General features: G+C 30.1%; 1 long non-coding RNA gene across 2 annotated transcripts; it reads right to left on the reverse strand.

Annotated features, from left to right (window-relative positions):
• Window positions 1-778: 778 nt before the first annotated feature.
• On the reverse strand, window positions 779-26,866 carry LOC141906944 (uncharacterized). Of its 2 annotated transcripts, none has more exons than XR_012619434.1 (7): window positions 26,428-26,866; window positions 24,300-24,397; window positions 18,416-18,516; window positions 16,484-16,585; window positions 4,692-4,793; window positions 2,766-2,901; window positions 779-1,857 (listed from the first exon to the last, which is right to left on the reverse strand). It is a non-coding gene; the product is annotated as an uncharacterized LOC141906944 (long non-coding RNA). The 2 variants fall into 2 exon arrangements; XR_012619433.1 differs by having other exon boundaries at window positions 2,766-2,865; window positions 26,428-26,860.
• Between the last annotated feature and the right edge of the window lie 314 nt (window positions 26,867-27,180).

Genomic DNA, 27,180 nt, shown 5'->3' on the forward strand with positions numbered 1-27,180 from the left:
TAAAATGATAAAGTATGGTGTTTGGCGGGCAACGAAAGACCAATGAGATTACTAGAATGAAATGTACATACTCATATGTAGTATGAGTATGACTCTTTGCAATATGTCTGGCCGGCACAAGCTCGCAATATCAGATAAATATGGTATATCACGAGAGTATGCGCGACACTGACTAAGAATATAATGGGGATTACTGTATCTATCTTCGCACTGTTGAAATGAGTATTAAATGACTCCTAGCATAGATATACTCCTTGTATTTTACTTTAAATTGTGGCTAACACGTATCGTCAGCCAATTTAAGGCATATTAAATGGCTTATAGTTTAGAATGACTCTACCCCAGCGTATTTGGTATGAGTACCGGTATTTAAGATGGGTAGGATAGGACGACTCATATAGTTCATACATATTTTCTCCAACCAACGTCAGCCTGATGGAATCTTCTCAAACATATATTGGTAGTTTCGCTTATGTCACCTGCATCATTCGCTTGAAATCTTTGTCGGATACTGGAGATTGAGGGTCTCGGATAAGCTCCTTAATAACACATGGTAGTGGGGCCTTAAGTACGGTAACGTCCATAGTATGTTGCCAGAAGTCAGTCAATCCTTGCTATACATGCTCATGCTTTACGCTGCTATCAAGTTGAGTATTGGTAGGGAGTGGATAAACTTTGGGATAGATCTGCACACATCCTTTAGGAAATCCTTCTACACTGCCTGATGCTTCATTTTAAAATTATTGATCGATAAAACTATTAGATTTATATCACGAGTTATGGTGGAAACAGCATGTTTATTTTCATTTATATATAATTAAGTGTACATGTCTTCAAGTACAATTAGAAAAAATATTTTCAATTACAAACATAATATGTGATCGTGTGACTGGTGCAACTTGGTGATGGTGCTTTGTTCGATACTCATTGAAAATTCCAACCTATGACCTCATATTTCGCGAGCATATGAGATCCTTCGATTACCATTTGTCTTAAAATCTTACCGTTCAGAGTATGCATACAGAAGCTAGTTATATTTATTTAACTTTGACAAACACATAAGTCAGAGTGGAGTCAGTAACTCAAATGTTCGAGAAAGATAAATGGCAGACAGATACCGTAGTAACAATGAACTTTCAATTGTTACCGTGTCAACTATCTACTGGTTTGCCAGCTTTTGAACCAACTTTTGATTAACTGACCCCAGATTACAAAGTACATTAATTCTGATTATATATTTTAAACACATTACACAGGTGGTCCAACTTAACCCTTGTGATAATCTATAAAATATTATTAACCATTATCTCTTAACTTCTTCAGAATTACAGAGAAAATAGCAGAATAAACTACTTAAAATTACAGTCATAATTTCCGCAATAATAAATGGGTTCAAGTCTTTGTGTAAGTGTATTCATCCAAAAGAGATACATTCATGAAAGGTATATAGTATGAAAAACAAGGGGTCCAGACACTGCCCAATCAAGAAGATTCCAATTGCAATCTGACAATTTTATATGCAACACCCCAGATGAACATACACTGAACTAATCTTTTGCCACTGTAAACCACCAAACATTTAACACAATATGGTAAAATTGTTTAACCGCAAAACAACTAAACATTAAAGGAATTATGAATGAACAATCTTAAAGTGAGTAAATTAGCTATATGACATAATCACAACATGATCAACAGTCCGAGTGTATCAAAACAAATGACATTCTGCATGATAATGGACAACATTCTATAGGTTGTGTAAACAGAATAGAAGTTGGACAAAGTAGCCTCTGCTCGATATAATTTCAAAAAGGTCCATAAAACGCGTTTCTTCGGTTTTGCTCCATCACTTCTTCCCTAGAAAAAAAATATGATAATTTCAAATATGAGTATGACAAAATAAAGCCCATTCAATTTTAATACGCATTGTACTTTTCCAAAGAAAAACAATTTTCTGATGTAGCAGCACACATCTGGGAGTCGTATTCAAATGTTTCGATATCGGCAATAATTGAAGGAATGAACAACAATATGTTGATTTTAGGGATTATCAGGATGATCACCATGTGAATCATTCAATAGTACAGTCATTTTCATGTACTCCTCCCAAATGTACAACTCAAATAGACTGAGGTTGTAATTTAAGAAATTAAACTTATATAGGAATACTGTATATATTGAGAATAATTCTATAGTAAGGGTCATTTTATACACTCATTTCAAATGGAATGAATTTAGGTTTATGGAAAGTAATACACGTAAAAACTAAACCGTGAAGTAGGGATCAGTTCTATAGTAAGGGTCATTTTTATATGTTTTATATACTACGTGAAGTAGGGGTCAGTTGATTAATAATCATCTCAAAAGGACTGGCTTGGTTTTAAATAGTAATATTCATGTAGAAATACTACACTTGGAATTATTTTATAGTAGGGGTCATTTTTATATACAATGTATACTCATACCAACTTTGGTTTTTGAAGAGTAATATTTCTATAGGAATACTTTACTACCAGTCGTTCTACATTAAGATACATATTTATATAGAAATATTGTGAATCATTATACGGAAGGGTTTATGTGTAGAAACAAAAGCCAGTGAATATTACCATTTTGTGACTTAAAATCACCTGCTTAGCCCAGGCTCATGATAGCTGGTGAATCGGTGACAATCTTCTGGTCAAAAATGGGAAGTAGTACTAAAATGGTCGATATCCAATTGGTAAATAAAATGAGGGCTCAATAAGGATACTGTAATGACTTACCAATTTCTTTACTGACACTTTTTACTTCAAATTTACATCTCGAAAATTAAGGCAAATCCTTAGTCCAAACTATTCGTTTCGATCTCCTCCTTGATGTTCACTTTAAAAATAACCAAATTCCAGATTAGGCACAGGCCTAAATGATAAGAATTTACAAAGAAAATAACAAAATTGCATAGACTGGGGCATCAATATCCTAAATATAAAATGGACTGAATTTGCTGCTTGAAGATCCCTATTTATATAGAAATACTATATTTACATTTATTCTATACAAGGTGTCACCTTTATGTGCTCATCACAAACAGACTGACTTAGGTATTTTAAGATACCATGGCACGCTTTATTGTGAATTATTCTAGACGGAGGTTGTTTTTCTGCAATCATCTCCTTTGAGATGACTGGTTCTCGAAGATTTATGTTTAACACTATTCTCTGGATCATATTATTCTAAGGGTCATTTTTATGTAATCATCTCGATTAAACTGACTGTGGTTTTTGGAAATAACATATATTGAGAATGACTATTCTGCGAGTCATTCCACACAATGTGTCGTTGCATATTCTTCTCAAATAAAGTGACTCCGGTTATGGTAATTAATATTTGCACACCTTTACTGAGATTCAATCTATCGTAGGAGCCATTTTTATACTCATCTGAAATAGACTGACTTTGATTTTGAAGATAAATATTTATACACTATTCTGAAATTAATTCTATGGTAGAACACATCCTTATACTTATCTCAAATAGACTGACTTTGGTTTTTGGTGATTAATATTCGCACACTTTACTGAGATTCAATCTACAGGAGGAGTAGTTTTTATATTCATCTCAAATAGACTGTTTTCTTTGAAGATTGTAACTTATACACTATAATTGAATTCATTCTATGGAAGGACACATTCTTATACAACTTATCTTCTTATACTTATCTCAAATAGGTCTAGATTGACTTTGGTTTTTGATTATCAATATTTATACACTACAGCTACAGTTTAACTCAAATAGACTGGTTTTTTATGATTAATATTTATACAGAAGGAAAAAAGACTTAATCTATAGTAGGAGTCGTTTTTACACTTATTTCAAATAGACTGACTTTGGTTTTAAAGATAAATATTTATACGCTATACTGAAATTAATTAATTCTATGGTTGGACACATTCTTATACTAATCTCAAATAGACTGTTTTTTTTTTTAAGATTATAACTAATACACTATAATTGAATCCATTCCATGGTAGGACACATTCTTATACTTATATAAAAAAGGCCTAGATTGACTTTGGTTTTTGATGATCCATATTTATACACTATCAAAAGACTAAATCTATAGTAGGAGTCGTTTCTATACATATCTCAACTAGACTGAGTTTGGTATTTTATAGTTAATATTTATACACTATGAAAAAGGTCATTTTATATACTCATCTCAAATGGTCTGAATTTGGTTTTTGGAGAGTAAAACATGACACACTATACTGTGAAGTAGGGGTCAGTTGATTAATAATCATCGCAAAAGGACTGACTTGGTTCTAAATAGTAATATTCATGTAGAAATACTACACTTGGAATTATTTTATAGTAGGGGTCATTTTTATATACAATGTATACTCATACCAACTTTGGTTTTTGAAGAGTAATATTTCTATAGGAATACTTTACTGCCAGTCGTTCTACATTAAGATACATAATTTATATAGAAATATTGTGAATCATTATACGGAAGGGTTTATGTGTAGAAACAAAAGCCAGGGAATATGACCGTTTTATGACTTAAAATCACCTGCTTAGCCCAGGCTCATGATAGCTGGTGAATCGGTGACAATCTTCTGGTCAAAAATGGGAAGTAGTACTAAAATGGTCGATATCCAATTGGTCAAAAAAACCGAGGGCTCAATAAGGATACTGTAATGACTTACCAATTTTTTTACTGACACCTTTTACTTCAAATTTACATCTTGAAAATAAAGACAAATCCTTTGCGCAAACTATTCGTTTCGATCTCCTCCTTGTTGTTCACTCTGAAAATAACCAAATTACTGATTAGGCACAGGCCTAAATGATAAGAATTTACAAAGATAACAAAGAAAATAACAAAATGCATAGACTGGGGCATCAATATCCTAAATATAAAATGGACTGAATTTGCTGCTTGAAGATACCTATTTATACAGAAAAACTATATTTACATTTATTCTATAAAAGGTGTCACCTTTATGTACTCATCACAAACAGACTGACTTAGGTATTTGAAGATACCATGACACGCTTTATTGTGAATTATTCTAGACGGAGGTTGTTTTTCTACAATCATCTCCTTTGAGATGACTGGTTCTCGAAGATTTATGTTTAACACTATTCTCTGAATCATATTATTCTAAGGGTCATTTTTATATAATCATCTCGATTAAACTGACTGTGGTTTTTGAAAATAACATATATTGAGAATGACTATTCTGCGAGTCATTCTACACAATGTGTCGTTGCATATTCTTCTCAAATAAAGTGACTCCGGTTATGGTAATTAATATTTGCACACTTGACTGAGATTCAATCTATCGTAGGAGCCATTTTTATACTCATCTGAAATAGACTGACTTTGATTTTGAAGATAAATATTTATACACTATTCTGAAATTAATTCTATGGTAGAACACATCCTTATACTTATCTCAAATAGACTGACTTTGGTTTTTGGTGATTAATATTCGCACACTTTACTGAGATTCAATCTACAGGAGGAGTAGTTTTTATATTCATCTCAAATAGACTGTTTTCTTTAAAGATTGTAACTTATACACTATAATTGAATTCATTCTATGGAAGGACACATTCTTATACAACTTATCTTCTTATACTATCTCAAATAGGTCTAGATTGACTTTGGTTTTTGATGATCAATATTTATACACTACAGCTACAGTTTATCTCAAATAGACTGGTTTTTTGGATTAATATTTATACAGTAATACTGTATAGTATTTTTCATACTGTATGAAAAAGACTTAGGAGTCGTTTTAACACTTATCACAAACAAACTGACTTAGGTATTTGAAGATACCATGGCACGCTTTATTGTGAATTATTCTAGAAGGAGGTTGTTTTTCTGCAATCATCTCCTTTTAGATGACTGGTTCTCGAAGATTTATGTTTAACACTATTCTCTGGATCATATTATTCTAAGGGTCATTTTTTTATATAATCATCTCAATTGAACTGAGGTTTTTGGTAATCAATATTCACACACTTTACTGAGATTCAATCAATAATTGAATTCATTCTATGCTAGGACACATTCTCATACATATCTCAAATAGGTCTAGATTGACTTCGGTTTTTGATGATTGATACTTATACAGCATGAAAAAGACTTAATCGATAGGAGTCGTTTTTACATTTATCTCAAATAGACTGACTTTGGTTCTAAAGATAAATATTTATACACAATACTGAAATTAATTAATTCTATGATTGGACACATTCTTATACTAATCTCAAATAGACTGTTTCTTTAAAGATTATAACTTATACACTATAATTGAATCCATTCCATGGTAGGACACATTCTTATACTTATCTTATATAGGCCTAAATTGACTTTGGCTTTAGATAATTAATATTTATACACTATAAAAAAGACTTAATCCATAGTAGGAGTCGTTTCTATACTCAACTCAAATAAACTGACTTTTGTTTTTGATGATTGATATTTATACACAATAAAAAGGCTTAATCGATAGTAGTAGTCATTTCTATACTCATCTCAAATAAACTGATTTTTGTTTTTGATAACTTATATTTATACACTTTTAAAAAGACTTATAGAAGTAGTCACTTCTATAATCATCTCAAATAAACTGACTGGTTATTGATAAATAACGTTTATACACTATAAAAATGGCTTAATGTATAGTAGGAGTCATTTCTATACTCATCTCAAATAAACTGACCGTTGGTTTTTGATAACTGATATTTATACACTATAAAAAAGCTCAATCTATAATAGGAGTCGTTTCTATACTCATCTCACATAGACTGATTTTCATTTTTGATGACTTAGGCCTAAAGTTATACACTATAAAAAGCTTAATCTATAGTAGGAGTTGTTTCTATACTCATGTCGAATACGCTGATTTGGTTTTTTATGACAAATAGTTATACACTATAATAAGGCTTAATCTATAGTTGGAGTTGTTTCTATACTCATCTGAAATAAACTGACTTTAGTTTTTGATGACTAATAGACACAATAAAGAGGCTTAATCTATAGTAGTAGTTGTTTCTATACTCATCTGAAATAAACTGTCTTTGGTTTTTGATAATTAGTGTTCATTAACTATACAAAAGACTTAATCTATGGAAGCAGTCGTTTCTATACTTATCTCAAATAAACTGACTTATGGTTTTTTGATAGACACAATAAAGAGGCTTAATCTATAGGAGTAGTTGTTTCTATTATCATCTCAAATAAACTGACTGTTGGTTTTCGATAATTAATATTTATATGCTATAAAAAAGCTTAATCTATAGAAAGAAGCGTTCCTTTACTCATGTCAAATACACTGATTTGGTTATTGATGACAAATAGTTATAAACTATAAAAAGGCTTAATCTATTGAAGAAGTTGTTTCTATACATATCTCAAATAAACTGACTGCTGGTTTTGATAACTAATATTTATTCACTATAAAAATGCTTAATCTATAGTAGGAGTCATTTCTATTCTCATCTCAAATAGACTGATTTTGGTTTTTGATAATTAATACTTATACACTATTAAAAGACTTAATCTATAGTAGGAGTTGTTTCTATACTCATCTCAAATATACTGACTATTGCTTTTATAATTAATACTTATACACTATAAAAAGGCTTAATCTATAGTAGGAGTTGTTTCTAAACATATCTCAAATAAACTGACTACTGGTTTTGATAACTAATATTTATACACTTTAAAAAAGCTTAATCTATAGTAAGAGTCGTTTCTATACTCATGTAAAATACACGGATTTGGTTTTTGATGACAAACAGTTATACACTATAAAAAGGCTTAATCTATAGTAGAAGTTGTTTCTATACATATCTCAAATAAACTGACTGCTGGTTTTGATAACTAATATTTATACACTATAAAAAAGCTTAATCTATAGTAGGAGTCGTTTCTATACTCATCTCAAATAGACTGATTTTGGTTTTTGATAATTAATACTTATACACTATTTCTATACATATCTCAAATAAACTGACTACTGGTTTTGATAACTAATATTTATACACTTAAAAAAAGCTTAATCTATAGTAAGAGTCGTTTCTATACTCATGTAAAATACACGGATTGGTTTTTGATGACAAACAGTTATACACTATAAAAAGGCTTAATCTATAGTAGAAGTTGTTTCTATACATATCTCAAATAAACTGACTGCTGGTTTTGATAACTAATATTTATACACTATAAAAAAGCTTAATCTATAGTAGGAGTCGTTTCTATACTCATCTCAAATAGACTGATTTTGGTTTTTGATAATTAATACTTATACACTATTTCTATACATATCTCAAATAAACTGACTACTGGTTTTGATAACTAATATTTATACACTTAAAAAAAGCTTAATCTATAGTAAGAGTCGTTTCTATACTCATGTAAAATACACGGATTTGGTTTTTGATGACAAACAGTTATACACTATAAAAAGGCTTAATCTATAGTAGAAGTTGTTTCTATACATATCTCAAATAAACTGACTGCTGGTTTTGATAACTAATATTTATACACTATAAAAAAGCTTAATCTATAGTAGGAGTCGTTTCTATACTCATCTCAAATAGACTGATTTTGGTTTTTGATAATTAATACTTATACACTATTTCTATACATATCTCAAATAAACTGACTACTGGTTTTGATAACTAATATTTATACACTTAAAAAAAGCTTAATCTATAGTAAGAGTCGTTTCTATACTCCTCTCAAATTGACTGATTTAGGTTTTTGATAATTAATACTTATACACCATAAAAAGGCTTAATCTATAGAAGAAGTTGTTTCTATACTCATCACAAATAAACTGACTTTAGTTTTTGATGACTAATAGACACAATGAAAAAGCTTACATCTCAAATAAACTAACTGTTGGTTTTCGAAAAATCAATATTTATACACTATCAAAAATGCTTAATCTATAGAAAGAGTCATTCCTATACTCATGTAAAATACACGGATTTGGTTTTTGATGACAAACAGTTATACACTATAAAAAGGCTTAATCTATAGTAGAAGTTGTTTCTAAACATATCTGAAATAAACTGACTGCTGGTTTTGATAACTAATATTCATACACTATAAAAAGGCTTAATCTATAGTAGGAGTCATTTCTATTCTCATCTAAAATAGACTGATTTTGGTTTTTGATAATTAATACTTATACACATTAAAAGACTTAATCTATAGTAGGAGTTGTTTCTATACTCATCTCAAATAAACTGACTATGGCTTTTTATAATTAATACTTATACACTATAAAAAGGCTTAATCTATAGTAGGAGTTGTTTCTATACATATCTCAAATAAACTGACTACTGGTTTTGATAACTAATATTTATACACTTTAAAAAAGCTTAATCTATAGTAAGAGTCGTTTCTATACTCATCTCAAATTGACTGCTTTAGGTTTTTGATAATTAATACTTATACACCATAAAAAGAATTAATCTATAGTAGGAGTTGTTTCTATACTCATCTTAAATAAACTGACTGTTGGTTTTTGATAATTAATATTCATCACTATAATCAAGCTTAATCTATAGAAGAAGTTGTTTCTATACTCATCACAAATAAACTGACTTTAGTTTATGATGACTAATAGACACAATGAAAAAGCTTACATCTCAAATAAACTGACTGTTGGTTTTCGAAAATTAATATTTATACACTATAAAAAAGCTTAATCTATAGAAAGAGTCATTCCTATACTCATGTAAAATACACGGATTTGGTTTTTGATGACAAACAGTTATACACTATAAAAAGGCTTAATCTATAGTAGAAGTTGTTTCTATACATATCTCAAATAAACTGACTGCTGGTTTTGATAACTAATATCTATACACTATAAAAAAGCTTAATCTATAGTGGGAGTCATTTCTATTCTCATCTCAAATAGACTGATTTTGGTTTTGGATAATTAATACTTATACACTATAAAAAGGCTTAATCTATAGTAGGAGTTGTTTCTATACATATCTCAAATAAACTGACTACTGGTTTTGATAACTAATATTTATACACTATAAAAAAGCTTAATCTATAGTAGGAGTTGTTTCTATACTCATCTCAAATAGACTGATTTTGGTTTTTGATAATGAATACTTATACACCATAAAAAGACTTAATCTATAATAGGAGTTGTTTCTATACTCATCTCAAATAGACTGATTTTGGTTTTTGATAATGAATACTTATACACCATAAAAAGACTTAATCTATAGTAGGAGTTGTTTCTATACTCATCTCAAATAAACTGAGTATGGCTTTTTATAATTAATACTTATACACTATAAAGCGCTTTATCTATAGTAGGAGTTGTTTCTATACATATCTCAAATAAACTGACTGCTGGTTTTGATAACTAATATTTATACACTATAAAAAAGCTTAATCTATAGTAGGAGTCGTTTCTATACTCATCTCAAATAGACTGATTTTGGTTTTTGATAATTAATATTTATACACTATAAAAAAGCTTAATCTATAGTAGGAGTCGTTTCTATACTCATCTCAAATAGACTGATTTTGGTTTTTGATAATTAATACTTATACACTATTTCTATACATATCTCAAATAAACTGACTACTGGTTTTGATAACTAATATTTATACACTTAAAAAAAGCTTAATCTATAGTAAGAGTCGTTTCTATACTCCTCTCAAATTGACTGATTTAGGTTTTTGATAATTAATACTTATACACCATAAAAAGGCTTAATCTATAGAAGAAGTTGTTTCTATACTCATCACAAATAAACTGACTTTAGTTTTTGATGACTAATAGACACAATGAAAAAGCTTACATCTCAAATAAACTAACTGTTGGTTTTCGAAAAATCAATATTTATACACTATCAAAAATGCTTAATCTATAGAAAGAGTCATTCCTATACTCATGTAAAATACACGGATTTGGTTTTTGATGACAAACAGTTATACACTATAAAAAGGCTTAATCTATAGTAGAAGTTGTTTCTAAACATATCTGAAATAAACTGACTGCTGGTTTTGATAACTAATATTCATACACTATAAAAAGGCTTAATCTATAGTAGGAGTCATTTCTATTCTCATCTAAAATAGACTGATTTTGGTTTTTGATAATTAATACTTATACACATTAAAAGACTTAATCTATAGTAGGAGTTGTTTCTATACTCATCTCAAATAGACTGATTTTGGTTTTTGATAATGAATATTTATACACCATAAAAAGACTTAATCTATAGTAGGAGTTGTTTCTATACTCATCTCAAATAAACTGAGTATGGCTTTTTATAATTAATACTTATACACTATAAAGCGCTTTATCTATAGTAGGAGTTGTTTCTATACATATCTCAAATAAACTGACTGCTGGTTTTGATAACTAATATTTATACACTATAAAAAAGCTTAATCTATAGTAGGAGTCGTTTCTATACTCATCTCAAATAAACTGACTTTAGTTTTTGATGACTAATAGACACAATGAAAAAGCTTACTCTATAGTAAGAGTTGTTTCTATACTCATCTTAAATAAACTGAGTATGGCTTTTTATAATTAATACTTATACACTATAAAAGGCTTTATCTATAGTAGGAGTTGTTTCTATACATATCTCAAATAAACTGACTGCTGGTTTTGATAACTAACATTTATGCACCATAAAAAGACTTAATCTATAGTAAGAGTCGTTTCTATACTCATCTAAAATAGACTGATTTTTGGTTTTTGATGACTAATTGACACAATAATGAGGCTTAATCTATAGTTGTAGTTGTTTCTATACTCATCTCAAATAAACTGACTTTAGTTTTTGATGACTAATAGACACAATAAAAAGCTTACTCTATAGTAGGAGTCGTTTCTATACTAATCTCAAATAAACTGACTTTAGTTTTTGATGACTAATAGACACAATAAAGAGGCTTAATCTATAGGAGTAGTTGTTTCTATACTCATCTCAAATAAACTGACTATGGCTTTTTATAATTAATACTTATACACTATAAAAAGGCTTTATCTATAGTATGAGTTGTTTCTATACATATCTCAAATAAACTGACTACTGGTTTTGATAACTAATATTTATACACTTTAAAAAAGCTTAATCTATTGTAAGAGTCGTTCCTATACTCATCTCAAATTGACTGATTTAGGTTTTTGATAATCAATACTTATACACCATAAAAAGGCTTAATCTATAGAAGAAATTGTTTCTATACTCATCACAAATAAACTGACTTTAGTTTTTGATGACTAATAGACACAATGAAAAAGCTTACATCTCAAATAAACTGACTGTTTTCGAAAAATTAATATTTATACACTATAAAAAAAGCTTAATCTATAGAAAGAGTCATTCCTATACTCATGTAAAATACACGGATTTGGTTTTTGATGACAAACTGTTATACACTATAAAAAGGCTTAATCTATAGTAGAAGTTGTTTCTATGCATATCTCAAATAAACTGACTGCTGGTTTTGATAACTAATATTTATACACTATAAAAAAGCTTAATCTATAGTAGGAGTCATTTCTATTCTCATCTCAAATAGACTGATTTTGGTTTTTGATAATTAATACTTATACACCATAAAAATACTTAATCCATAGTAGGAGTTGTTTCTATACTCATCTTAAATATACTGACTATGGCTTTTTATAATTAATACTTATACACTATTAAAAAGGCTTTATCTATAGTAGGAGTTGTTTCTATACATATCTCAAATTAACTGACTGCTGGTTTTGATAACTAATATTTATACACTGTAAAAAAGCTTAATCTATAGCAGGAGTCGTTTCTATACTCATCTCAAATTGACTGACTATGGCTTTTTATAATTAATACTTATACACTATAAAAAGGCTTTATCTATAGTAGAAGTTGTTTCTATACATATCTCAAATAAACTGACTGCTGGTTTTGATAACTAATATTTATACATTATATAAAAGCTTAATCTATAGTAGGAGTCATTTCTATTCTCATCTCAAATAGACTGATTTTGGTTTTTGATAATTAATACTTATACACTATTAATAGACTTAATCTATATTAGGAGTTGTTTCTATACTCATCTCAAATAGACTGATTTTGGTTTTTGATAATTAATACTTATACACCATAAAAATACTTAATCTATAGTAGGAGTTGTTTCTATACTCATCTTAAATAAACTGGCTGTTGGTTTTTGATAACTAATATTTATTCACTATAAAGATGCTTAATCTATAGTAGGAGTCATTTCTATACTCATCTCAAATAGACTGATTTTGGTTTTTGATAATTAATACTTATACACTAAAAGACTTAATCTATAGTAGGAGTTGTTTCTATACTCATCTCAAATAAACTGACTATGGCTTTTTATAATTAATACTTATACACTATAAAAGGCTTTATCTATAGTAGGAGTTGTTTCTATACATATCTCAAATAAACTGACTGCTGGTTTTGATAACTAATATTTATACACTATAAAAAAGCTTAATCTATAGTAGGAGTTGTTTCTATACTCATCTCAAATAGACTGATTTTGGTTTTTGATAATGAATACTTATACACCATAAAAAGACTTAATCTATAGTAGGAGTTGTTTCTATACTCATCTCAAATAGACTGATTTTGGTTTTTGATAATGAATACTTATACACCATAAAAAGACTTAATCTATAGTAGGAGTTGTTTCTATACTCATCTCAAATAGACTGATTTTGGTTTTTGATAATGAATACTTATACACCATAAAAAGACTCAATCTATAGTAGGAGTTGTTTCTATACTCATCTCAAATAAACTGAGTATGGCTTTTTATAATTAATACTTATACACTATAAAGCGCTTTATCTATAGTAGGAGTTGTTTCTATACATATCTCAAATAAACTGACTGCTGGTTTTGATAACTAATATTTATACACTATAAAAAAGCTTAATCTATAGTAGGAGTCGTTTCTATACTCATCTCAAATAAACTGACTTTAGTTTTTGATGACTAATAGACACAATGAAAAAGCTTACTCTATAGTAAGAGTTGTTTCTATACTCATCTTAAATAAACTGAGTATGGCTTTTTATAATTAATACTTATACACTATAAAAGGCTTTATCTATAGTAGGAGTTGTTTCTATACATATCTCAAATAAACTGACTGCTGGTTTTGATAACTAACATTTATGCACCATAAAAAGACTTAATCTATAGTAAGAGTCGTTTCTATACTCATCTAAAATAGACTGATTTTTGGTTTTTGATGACTAATTGACACAATAATGAGGCTTAATCTATAGTTGTAGTTGTTTCTATACTCATCTCAAATAAACTGACTTTAGTTTTTGATGACTAATAGACACAATAAAAAGCTTACTCTATAGTAGGAGTCGTTTCTATACTAATCTCAAATAAACTGACTTTAGTTTTTGATGACTAATAGACACAATAAAAAGCTTACTCTATAGTAGGAGTCGTTTCTATACTAATCTCAAATAAACTGACTTTAGTTTTTGATGACTAATAGACACAATAAAGAGGCTTAATCTATAGGAGTAGTTGTTTCTATACTCATCTCAAATAAACTGACTATGGCTTTTTATAATTAATACTTATACACTATAAAAAGGCTTTATCTATAGTATGAGTTGTTTCTATACATATCTCAAATAAACTGACTACTGGTTATGATAACTAATATTTATACACTAAAAAAAAGCTTAATCTAAAGTAGGAGTCGTTTCTATACTCATCTAGAATAGACTTATTTTGGTTTTTGATAATTAATACTTATACACCATAAAAAGACTTAATCTATAGTAGGAGTTGTTTCTATACTCATCTTAAATAAAATGGCTGTTGGTTTTTGATAACTAATATTTATTCACTATAAAAATGCTTAATCTATAGTAGGAGTCATTTCTATACTCATCTCAAATAGACTGATTTTGGTTTTTGATAATTAATACTTATACACTAAAAGACTTAATCTATAGTAGGAGTTGTTTCTATACTCATCTCAAATAAACTGACTATGGCTTTTTATAATTAATACTTATACACTATAAAAGGCTTTATCTATAGTAGGAGTTGTTTCTATACATATCTCAAATAAACTGACTGCTGGTTTTGATAACTAATATTTATACACTATAAAAAAGCTTAATCTATAGTAGGAGTCATTTCTATACTCATCTCAAATAGACTGATTTTGGTTTTTGATAATGAATACTTATACACCATAAAAAGACTTAATCTATAGTAGGAGTTGTTTCTATACTCATCTCAAATAAACTGAGTATGGCTTTTTATAATTAATACTTATACACTATAAAGCGCTTTATCTATAGTAGGAGTTGTTTCTATACATATCTCAAATAAACTGACTGCTGGTTTTGATAACTAATATTTATACACTATAAAAAAGCTTAATCTATAGTAGGAGTCGTTTCTATACTCATCTCAAATAAACTGACTTTAGTTTTTGATGACTAATAGACACAATGAAAAAGCTTACTCTATAGTAAGAGTTGTTTCTATACTCATCTTAAATAAACTGAGTATGGCTTTTTATAATTAATACTTATACACTATAAAAGGCTTTATTTATAGTAGGAGTTGTTTCTATACATATCTCAAATAAACTGACTGCTGGTTTTGATAACTAACATTTATACACCATAAAAAGACTTAATCTATAGTAGGAGTCGTTTCTATACTCATCTCAAATAGACTGATTTTTGGTTTTTGATGACTAATAGACACAATAAAGAGGCTTAATCTATAGTAGGAGTTGTTTCTATACTCATCTCAAATAAACTGACTTTAGTTTTTGATGACTAATAGACACAATGAAAAAGCTTACTCTATAGTAGGAGTCGTTTCTATACGTATCTCAACTTGACTGACTTTGGTGTTTCATGGTTAATAATTATGCCCTATGAGAAAATTTCATTTTTATATACTCATCTCAAATGGTCTGAATTTGGTTTTTGGGGAGTAAAACATGAAACACTATACTGTGAAGTAGGGGTCAGTTGATTAATGATCATCTCAAAAGGACTGACTTTGTTTTAAATAGTAATATTCATGTTGAAATACTACACTTGGAATTATTTTATAGTAGGGGTCATTTTTATATACAATGTATACTCATACCAACTTTGGTTTTTGAAGAGTAATATTTCTATAGGAATACTTTACTGCCAGTCGTTCTAGATTAAGATACATAATTTATATAGAAATATTGAGAATCGTTATACGGAAGGGTTTAAATGTAGAAACAAAAGCCATGTATTTGACCGTTTTATGACTTAAAATCACCTGCTTAGCCCAGGCTCATGATAGCTGGTGAATCAGTGACAATCTTCTGGTCAAAAATGGGAAGTAGTACGTAAATGGTCGATATCCAATTGGTCAAAAAAACCGAGGGCTCAATAAGGATACTGTAATGACTTACCAATTTCTTTACTGACAACTTTTACTTCAAATTTACATCTTGAAAATAAAGACAAATCCTTTGCGCAAACTGTTCGTTTCGATCTCCACCTTGTTGTTCACTCTGAAAATAACCAAATTACTGATTAGGCACAGGCCTAAATGATAAGAATTTACAAAGATAACAAAGAAAATAACAAAATTGCATAGACTGGGGCATCAATATCCTAAATATAAAATGGACTGAATTTGCTGCTTGAAGATGCCTATTTATATAGAAAAACTATATTTACATTTATTCTATAAAAGGTGTCACCTTTATGTACTCATCACAAACAGACTGACTTAGGTATTTGAAGATACCATGACACGCTTTATTGTGAATTATTCTAGACGGAGGTTGTTTTTCTACAATCATCTCCTTTGAGATGACTGGTTCTCGAAGATTTATGTTTAACACTATTCTCTGAATCATATTATTCTAAGGGTCATTTTTATATAATCATCTCGATTAAACTGACTGTGGTTATTGGAAATAACATATATTGAGAATGACTATTCTGCGAGTCATTCTACACAATGTGTCGTTGCATATTCTTCTCAAATAAAGTGACTCCGGTTATGGTAATTAATATTTGCACACCTTTACTGAGATTCAATCTATAGTAGGAGCCATTTTTATACTCATCTGAAATAGACTGACTTTGATTTTGAAGATAAATATTTATACACTATTCTGAAATTAATTCTATGGTAGAACACATCCTTATACTTATCTCAAATAGACTGACTTTGGTTTTTGGTGATTAATATTCGCACACTTTACTGAGATTCAATCTACAGGAGGAGTAGTTTTTATATTCATCTCAAATAGACTGTTTTCTTTAAAGATTGTAACTTATACACTATAATTGAATTCATTCTATGGAAGGACACATTCTTATACAACTTATCTTCTTATACTTATCTCAAATAGGTCTAGATTGACTTTGGTTTTTGATGATCAATATTTATACACTACAGCTACAGTTTAACTCAAATAGACTGGTTTTTTATGATTAATATTTATACAGAAGGAAAAAAGACAATCTATAGTAGGAGTCGTTTTTACACTTATTTCAAATAGACTGACTTTGGTTTTAAAGATAAATATTTATACGCTATACTGAAATTAATTAATTCTATGGTTGGACACATTCTTATACTAATCTCAAATAGACTGTTTTTTTTTTAAGATTATAACTAATACACTATAATTGAATCCATTCCATGGTAGGACACATTCTTATACTTATATTAAAAAGGCCTAGATTGACTTTGGTTTTTGATGATCCATATTTATACACTATCAAAAGACTAAATCTATAGTAGGAGTCGTTTCTATACATATCTCAACTAGACTGAGTTTGGTATTTTATAGTTAATATTTATACACTATGAAAAAGGTCATTTTATATACTCATCTCAAATGGTCTGAATTTGGTTTCTGGAGAGTAAAACATGACACACTATACTGTGAAGTAGGGGTCAGTTGATTAATAATCATCTCAAAAGGACTGACTTGGTTTTAAATAGTAATATACATGTAGAAATACTACACTTGGAATTATTTTATAGTAGGGGTCATTTTTATATACAATGTATACTCATACCAACTTTGGTTTTTGAAGAGTAATATTTCTATAGGAATACTTTACTGCCAGTCGTTCTACATTAAGATACATAATTTATATAGAAATATTGTGAATCGTTATACGGAAGGGTTTATGTGTAGAAACAAAAGCCAGGGAATATGACCGTTTTATGACTTAAAATCACCTGCTTAGCCCAGGCTCATGATAGCTGGTGAATCGGTGACAATCTTCTGGTCAAAAATGAGAAGTAGTACGTAAATGGTCGATATCCAATTGGTCAAAAAAACCGAGGGCTCAATAAGGATACTGTAATGACTTACCAAATTTTTACTGACACCTTTTACTTCAAATTTACATCTTGAAAATAAAGACAAATCCTTTGCGCAAACTATTCGTTTCGATCTCCTCCTTGTTGTTCACTCTGAAAATAACCAAATTACTGATTAGGCACAGGCCTAAATGATAAGAATTTACAAAGATAACAAAGAAATTAACAAAATTGCATAGACTGGGGCATCAATGTCCTAAATATAAAATAGACTGAATTTGCTGCTTGAAGATACCTATTTATATAGAAATACTATATTTACATTTATTCTATACAAGGTGTCACCTTTATGTGCTCATCACAAACAGACTGACTTAGGTATTTGAAGATACCATGACACGCTTTATTGTGAATTATTCTACACGGAGGTTGTTTTTCTGCAATCATCTCCTTTGAGATGACTCTGGTTCTTGAAGATTTATGTTTAACACTATTCTCTGGATCATATTATTCTAAGGGTCATTTTTTATAATCATCTCAATTGAACTGTGGTTTTTGGTAATTAATATTCGCACACTTTACTGAGATTCAATCTAAGGAGTAGTTTTTATAGTACACTATAATTGAATTCATTCCATGCTAGGACACATTCTTATACTTATCCCAAATAGGTCTGGATTGACTTTGGTTTTTGATGATTGATACTTATACAGCATGAAAAAGACTTAATCTATAGTAGGAGTCGTTTTTACAATTATCTCAAATAGACTGACTTTGGTTTTAAAGATAAATATTTATACACAATACTGAAATTAATTAATTCTATGATTGGACACATTCTTATACTAATCTCAAATAAACTGTTTTTTAAAGATTATAACTTATACACTATAATTGAATCCATTCCATGGTAGGACACATTCTTATACTTATCTTATATAGGCCTAGATTGACTTTGGCTTTAGATAATTAACATTTATACAATATTAAAAAGACTAAGTCCATAGTAGGAGTCGTTTCTATACTCAACTCAAATAAACTGACTTTGGTTTTTGATGATTAATATTTATACACAATAAAAAGGCTTAATCGATAGTAGTAGTCGTTTCTATACTCATCTCAAATAAACTGATTTCGGTTTTTGATAACTAATATTTATACACTTTTTAAAAAAGCTTATTCTATAGTAGGAGTCGTTTCTATAATACCTAACTCAAATAAACCGATTTTGGTTTTTGATAACTAATATTTATTTATTCAGTTTAAACACTTCTCTAAAAGAAGGATTCGTTTCCATACTCATCTGAAATAAACTGTCTTTGGTTTTTGATAATTAGTATTCATACACTATACAAAAGACTTAATCTATGGAAGCAGTCGTTTCTATACTCATCTCAAATAAACTGACTGTTGGTTTTTGATAACTAATATTTATACACTATAAAAAACTTAATCTATAATAGGAGTCATTTCTATACTCATCTTACATAGACTGATTTTCGTTTTTGATGACTTAGGCCTATAGTTATACACTATAAAAAGGGTTAATCTATAGTAGGAGTTGTTTCTATACTCATCTCAAATAAACTGACTTTAGTTTTTGATAACTAATAGACACAATGAAAAAGCTTGCTCTATAGTAGGAGTCGTTTCTATACTAATCTCAAATAAACTGACTTTTGGTTTTTGATGACTAATAGACACAATAAAGAGGCTTAATCTATAGGAGTAGTTGTTTCTATTCTCATCTCAAATAAACTGACTGTTGGTTTTTGATAACTAATATTTATACCCTATAAAAAAGCTTAATCTATAATAGGAGTCGTATCTATAATCATCTCGCATAGACTGATTTTCGTTTTTGATGACTTAGGCCTATAGTTATACACTATAAAAAGCTTAATCTATAGTATGAGTTGTTTCTATACTCATGTCAAATACACTTATTTGGTTTTTTATGACAAATATTTATACACTATAAAAAGGCTTAATCTATAGTAGGAGTTGTTTCTATACTCATCTCAAATAAACTGACTTTAGTTTTTGATGACTAATAGACACAATAAAGAGGTTTAATCTATAGAAAGAATCGTTCCTATACTCATGTCAAATACACTGATTTGGTTCTTGATGACAAATAGTTAAACACTATAAAAAGGCTTAATCTATAGTAGTTGTTGTTTCTATACATATCTCAAATAAACTGACTGCTGGATTTGAAAACTAATATCTATTCACTATAAAAAAGCTTAATCTACAGTAGGAGTCATTTCTATACTCATCTCAAATAGACTGATATTGGTTTTTGATAATTCACGCTTATACACTATTAAAAGACTTAATCTATAGTAGGAGTTGTTTCTATACTCATCTAAAATAAACTGACTTTGGATTTCGATATCGAATACTTATATACTATAAAAATACCTAATCTATAGTAGGAGTTGTTTCTATACTCATCTCAAAAAAACTGACTATGGCTTTTTATTATTAATATTCAACACTATAATCAAGCTTAATCTATAGAAGGAGACGCTTCTATACTCATCTCAAATAAACTGACTTTTAGTTTTTGATGACTAATAGACACAATTAAGAGGCTTAATCTATAGTTGTAGTTGTTTCTATACTCATCTCAAATAAACTGACTTTAGTTTTTGATGACTAATAGACACAATGAAAAAGCTTACTCCATAGTAGGAGTCGTTTCTATACTAATCTCAAATAAACTGACTTATGGTTTTTTGATAGACACAATAAAGAGGCTTAATCTATAGGAGTAGTTGTTTCTATTATCATCTCAAATAAAATGACTGTTGGTTTTCGATAATTAATATTTATACACTATAAAAAAGCTTAATCTATAGAAAGAATCGTTCCTTTACTCATGTCAAATACACTGATTTGGTTTTTGATGACAAATAGTTATACACTATAAAAAGGCTTAATCTATAGCAGGAGTTGTTTCTATACATATCTCAAATACCGGTACGGTAAACTGACTGCTGGTTTTGATAACTAATATTTATTCACTATAAAAAAGCTTAATCTATAGTAGGAGTCATTTCTACACTCATCTCAAATAGACTGATTTTGGTTTTTGATAATTAATACTTATACACTATTAAAAGACTAACTCTATAGTAGGAGTCGCTTCTATACTCATCTCAAATAGACTGATTTTGGTTTTTGATAATTAATACTTATACACTATTAAAAGACTTACTCTATAGTAGGAGTCGTTTCTATACTAATCTCAAATAAACTGACCGTTGGTTTTCGATAATCAATATTTATACACTATAAAAAAGCTTAATCTATAGAAAGAGTCGTTTCTATACTCATGTAAAATACACTGAATTGGTTTTCGATGACAAATAGTTATACACTATAAAAAGGCTTAATCTATAGTAGGAGTTGTTTCTTTACATATCTCAAATAAACTGACTGCTGGTTTTGATAACTAATATTTATACACTATAAAAAAGCTTAATCTATAGTAGGAGTCGTTTCTATACTCATCTCAAATAGACTGATTTTGGTTTTTGATAATTAATACTTATACACTATTAAAAGACTTACTCTATAGTAGGAGTCGTTTCTATACTCATCTCAAATAGACTGATTTTGGTTTTTAATAATTAATACTTATACACTATTAAAAGACTTACTCTATAGTAGGAGTCGTTTCTATACTAATCTCAAATAAACTGACTGTTGGTTTTCGATAATCAATATTTATATGCTATAAAAAAGCTTAATCTATAGAAAGAGTCGTTTCTATACTCATGTAAAATACACTGATTAGGTTTTCGATGACAAATAGTTATACACTATAAAAAGGCTTAATCTATAGTAGGAGTTGTTTCTTTACATATCTCAAATAAACTGACTGCTGGTTTTGATAACTAATATTTATACACTATAAAAAAGCTTAATCTATAGTAGGAGTCGTTTCTATACTCATCTCAAATAGACTGATTTTGGTTTTCGATAATGAATACCTATACACTATTAAAAGACTTAATCTATAGTAGGAGTTGTTTCTATACTCATCTCAAATAAACTGACTGCTGGTTTTGATAACTAATATTTATACACTATAAAAAAGCTTAATCTATAGTAGGAGTCGTTTCTATACTCATCTCAAATAAACTGAGTATGGCTTTTTATAATTAATACTTATACACTATAAAGCGCTTTATCTATAGTAGGAGTTGTTTATATACATATCTCAAATAGACTGACTGTTGGTTTTTGATAACTAATATTTATACACTATAAAAAAGCTTAATCTATAGTAGGAGTCGTTTCTATACTCATCTCAAATAGACTGATTTTGGTTTTTGATAATTAATACTTATACACTATTAAAAGACTTACTCTATAGTAGGAGTCGTTTCTATACTAATCTCAAATAAACTGACTGTTGGTTTTCGATAATCAATATTTATATGCTATAAAAAAGCTTAATCTATAGAAAGAGTCGTTTCTATACTCATGTAAAATACACTGATTAGGTTTTCGATGACAAATAGTTATACACTATAAAAAGGCTTAATCTATAGTAGGAGTTGTTTCTTTACATATCTCAAATAAACTGACTGCTGGTTTTGATAACTAATATTTATACACTATAAAAAAGCTTAATCTATAGTAGGAGTCGTTTCTATACTCATCTCAAATAGACTGATTTTGGTTTTCGATAATGAATACTTATACACTATTAAAAGACTTAATCTATAGTAGGAGTTGTTTCTATACTCATCTCAAATAAACTGACTGCTGGTTTTGATAACTAATATTTATACACTATAAAAAAGCTTAATCTATAGTAGGAGTTGTTTCTATACTCATCTCAAATAAACTGAGTATGGCTTTTTATAATTAATACTTATACACTATAAAGCGCTTTATCTATAGTAGGAGTTGTTTATATACATATCTCAAATAGACTGACTGTTGGTTTTTGATAACTAATATTTATACACTACAAAAAAGCTTAATCTATAGTAGGAGTTCTTTCTAATCTCATTTCAAATAAACTGACTTTGGTTTTTTATAATTAATACTTATACACTCACAGGGGTTTGGCGATGGGCTTGAATTTTATTTCCGGGTTGTTGATAATCTCGCGAGAATGGCGCTAAATATGAACTGCGAATAAATTCAAAATATCACGGAAATACCTTGTGTTTATCTTGTTTATTTATACGCTATAAAGTTTCGATAAACAATTGGTTGTTAAGAATCATTATCAGACGGTCGTCACGCTTTACTATATAAAATCACAAGGGATGAAACACATGGCTAATTAGCATACCCAGGTCATTCATCCGATTTGAGAAAAAGCTATTTTTCCTTGACTTTGCACAATTGTCAATTATATTTCTGTAGTGCAAATAAAAATTCCTTCACAGGGGTTGGAGAATGGATAATGCTCTAATGAATGATTTGTATGAATATATGCTCAGTTGCACAAAGAGCCTTTCATCTGGAAACCATGTCATTTAAATTCGCTCCATTTGTTTAGTAATAGACTCAGCCTATGGCTGGCCTAAAAAAGACTTAATCTCGAAGGAGTCGCTTCTACACTCATCTCAAATAAACTGACTAATGGTTTTTGATAATTAATATTCAAACACTATAACTAGGGGTCCAGGGACACCATGTCCACTTAGAAAGTGGTTTCAATTGCTCAACTATCTAACAATTTCAATATTCAACACCCCCTGGTGACCATATTCAAAAACCAATTACCTCAAAACTCACCAATCATAGAACATGTCAGCAGCTACGATTTTGTAATCGATTGTGATAACAAAATAAGCCTCATTACCAATCTACTAGGCCTATGGAAATACTAGGAGTCATTTCTATACTAGTATAAAATGCGTATAACTAAAAAAAAACTTAAAGACTCAGTAACGACTTACCTATTTCATGGCTGACAACTTTCACGTCGAAATTGTGTTTTGGGAGAGGTGACAAGACCTTTTCCCTTCCGATCTTTTTGATCTCTTCATTGTTCATTCTGAAAATGTAAAAAAAATTGATTTAGCATAGGCGCCTTAATGATAACGATGGAAATTACAAAATTGCATAGAGCTTGATGATGGTCAATCATCATATAGGCCTACATGTAGGCCTACCAATATAGGCCGAAGTGCACAACATTGTTCATACAGAAGGAAATCAAATGAGACTTCCTCATAGTTACTTATCAAACTGCCAGAGCCATGAGAGCAGATACTGTGCTTAATTGAAACCATAATCTTAGAACATGTCACAAGCTTACAATTTAACAATTGATTGTGGAAACAAAATTGTGATCGAAATTCAACAGATGTCATTTTCAAGACTGATGACACTTAAGATGGTGGCCAATTGCACGATAATTGACTGATTGCAAAAGCGCTCTAGGCCTAATATGATCTCTTCTCAAAGAATATCCATTACGGTGCAGATTCTAATAAAAAATGCAAAACCACTAGGAAGCTGCTGTCTCAGCATTCAGAGCAAAATTGACCTTTTTGGGCAAATGACCACCACCACACATCCACTCGACTCAATTTGCCTTATGCTGATGGGCCTTGGGGGGATACAATTATCGCTGAAAGATTAAGACAAACGATGAATCGATTTCAACATTTGCCTTGAAAACATCAAAAATGTTTAAAAAGTGCTGATTTCAGTGAACAAAATGGCCACCAGTTGGCCATCTTGTTTCTGACCGTGCCAATTTTTTCGACTGAAGATGTATCTACGGTAGGCCTAGATGCATGTTGAATTTCAATTCCTAAACGATCAATTGAAACTTCTTCCAATTCTTAAATAGCTGGAGTCCAACTATTGACCCGCATAGGCCTAAGCACAAACGAAAACTTTAAGTGAACGCAATAAACTCAAGTCCAAGTGGTCTAAAAACTACTGAAAAGTGCGGATTTCGGCAAACAACAATGGCTGCCAGTCGCCCATCTTGAATATGATCGGGCCAGTTTTTAGGCTGCAGATGGTGTCGGTTCAACTCCGGATTAGGTCAATATAGTTATGTCATGGTGGGTTTTCTTTTATGAAGTGAGTGGTTCGGTTCCTGATTTTCGAACGATTCTGCTCCTCGACAATGTCTACAATCTAATTGTCGACCGATTCTACCTGTCGACCAATTCTACTGTCGACAATGTCTACAATCTGATTGTCGACCAATTCTAGCCTATCCGTCGACAATGTCTACAATCTGACTGTCGTCCGATTCTACTCATCGACAATGTCAACAATCCTGATTGACTGTTAATCAAATGATTGCAGACAGTGTTGACGAGTAGAATTGGTCGACAAATTTTGGCTGATTCTACTCATCGACATTGTCTACAATCCTGATTCTTACCAATTCTTCTCGTCGACACTCTCTGCAATCCTGACTGTAAATCAATTTCTGTGTGTAAGGCTGTGTGTGTGTGTGTGTGGATTAACCTTATAGGGTCTATAAAGTGGCTGGGATCGAGGGTCACCTACCTCCATCAGTTGATTTTCACAATCAGGGTTGTAAACATTGTCGACGAGTAGAATTGGTCGTCAATCAGGATTGTAGACATTTTCGTCGAGTACAATCAGTCACCAATCAGATTAATGAATAGACAAGAACGAACAGCCGACAAACAGGATTTTAGAACTAGGCCTAGGGCTAGGCCTATTTAAGATAGACTTGACTTCGACTGTATTTCGATGATTATGCCTACCCAGAAAATTAAGTGATAGGCCTATAGGTATCCCAAAAAGATCACTGCCAATCGAAAACAAATAGACTTTAGGTTACAATAATGGGATCTGATACGGCAAGCAACATTGCGGCTTACTTGATAGCCGGTACCCACTCTCTCACTCTCTTCTCTACTTTACTAGATAGAATTAGATTGAGGATAATCTCTTCTTCTAACCAAAAAAGGCCTCGGCGAATTCGGCCCTAAATGGGGAATAATTGCTTTCTCAAGGTACCACGGACCACCGGTTCGGATGAAAGACGTTTTTACATTACATGAATAAGAAGAGACACTTCTAACCTACCTGCGATTAGGCCTACCAACGAAATTTAGCAAAATTCAAGGAGAACAGCTGCCGCCATTATCAACGGTTTGGTGATCAATTCAATTCAATTCACCGGCTCTGATTCGAGTTATCCGACTTCGTTCTTAGGTGCTACATTTTCTTCACACCGCTTTGTTGGAAAACGTAGATCGCTGTAGGGTAATTTAGCCGCTGAAAACTTTTTAGAACTGCGTGAGTGACAGCTTAATTTTAGAACTATTTTCATAGCGCATGACGACCTACTAGAGTAGTGCGCCGCCAAGTTCGAGATTCGGCCGCTAGAGGCACCACCGTACGATGCGATGTATATATTTTCGGTATGAAACTCGATTACGCGAACTACCCTAAAACGAATCTGCCATCTATCTTAAGATGATTTAAGTCAAAATCTGGTGCGCGTTCTTTTGGCTGACGCGCTATAAAAATCTGGCGCACAACAAAGGTTTTAAATTGAAAAATAGCGCGTATCTCGGAAATATGAAAGTATATATATATATATATATATATATATATATATATGCCAATGAGTCCACACATTTACAATGGACAAAAATTTTCCACAACTTTAAATGTTCCTATATTCAAATAATTAGCATATTTTTTATGTGAACTAATTGACACCACATTTGTGCTGTGTAATAATCCCAATAACCTTTATCAAAAATACATCATATACATGTTATATGGAGTATTAGACAAAAACATTAAGTCAAAAAGCAGTAAGTGAAAGAG

This window comes from Tubulanus polymorphus, chromosome 6 (assembly GCF_964204645.1).
Source record: "Tubulanus polymorphus chromosome 6, tnTubPoly1.2, whole genome shotgun sequence".
Classification (NCBI taxonomy): Eukaryota; Metazoa; Nemertea; class Palaeonemertea; order Tubulaniformes; family Tubulanidae; genus Tubulanus; species Tubulanus polymorphus.